Source organism: Octopus bimaculoides, chromosome 17 (assembly GCF_001194135.2).
Source record: "Octopus bimaculoides isolate UCB-OBI-ISO-001 chromosome 17, ASM119413v2, whole genome shotgun sequence".
In the NCBI taxonomy this organism is placed as follows: Eukaryota; Metazoa; Mollusca; class Cephalopoda; order Octopoda; family Octopodidae; genus Octopus; species Octopus bimaculoides.
Window position 1 is genome coordinate 26,834,493 of NC_068997.1, and position 1,232 is coordinate 26,835,724.

General features: G+C 37.3%; 1 protein-coding gene across 2 annotated transcripts in view; it reads left to right on the forward strand.

Annotated features, from left to right (window-relative positions):
• The window catches only part of LOC106878472 (calcium-transporting ATPase type 2C member 1), a 51,891-nt gene that overhangs the window by 11,047 nt on the left and 39,612 nt on the right, over positions 1-1,232 (forward strand). The window lies entirely within an intron of this gene.

Sequence of the window (1,232 nt, forward strand, 5' to 3'; positions counted from 1 at the left end):
TATATAAGTCAATAAATGGTGGGGTTGTGTTACATGTTTGGTTTGTTTATAATCCTGTTGACATGCCCATGAAGTGATTTAAATTTATTCTCTATTGCAGAATTATTTCACAAGCTGATTGTGTTTCAAATCAGGATATCTGAGGAAGGGAATGAGCAATAATGTGGCATATATCACATGCATTGCATAACTTTATATGTGGTTTTGAATAAATGATGTTCGTTTGTGGAAATGATTTTAACATCTATTTGACTTCTCTTTTTCTCAATTAAATTAATTAATATTCACTCTGTAAAACCTATAACATGCCTACTGGATCATAACTTGGATTCACAAAGTGCTCCTTTTTATCGTTTTATTAAAAAAAGTGTAACTGATCTTCCTTTGTTATTGGCATACTATACTAACCAGGAAGTGCTGGTGAAGTGATTGCCCAAATTCATCATCATCATCGTCATTTAATGATGATGATGAATTTGGGCAATCACTTCACCAACATATTTATCCCCCAATTATTTATATATATATATATCATCATCATCATCACCATCATCATTTAACATACATAGTCAATGCTGGCATGGATTGGATGGTGTGACCAGGGCTGATAAGCTGAGGGTCTGCACCAGACTCTGGTCTGATTTGGTATGGTTTGTATGGCTGGATGCCCTTCCTAACGCCAATCACTCCGAGAGAGTAATGGGGGCTTTTATGTGCTACCATCACGGGTGCCAATTATGTGACACCAGTATCTGCCACAACTATGATTTCACTTGGCTTGATGGGTCTTCTACACAAGCACAGCATATTGCCAAAAGTCTCAGTCATTTGTCATTGCCTCCATGAAGCCCAACACTCAGGTGCTTTTTATGTGCCACAGGCATAGGTGCTAGTTACATGACACTAGCATCAGCAGTGACTACGATTTCACTTGGCATGATGGGTCTTTTCAAGCATGGCATATCACCAAAGATCTCAGTCACTAGTCATTGCCTCTGTGAGGTCTATATATATATATATATAAACAAAATCGAACAAACATACACAGGGTATGTGTGTTGTTAGTTCATGGGTCAACTGCAGTTTTTAGGCATAAGAGAATATATTCTCTTTGTGCCTGGTGTAAAAAACACCTGAAAGTAAATCAATCAAGTGAGACAATTCATATCAAGTCCTTTCTTTGAGCGACAGACCTTGAATTTTTCTGTTGCATGAAATCTTAGAACATGCCA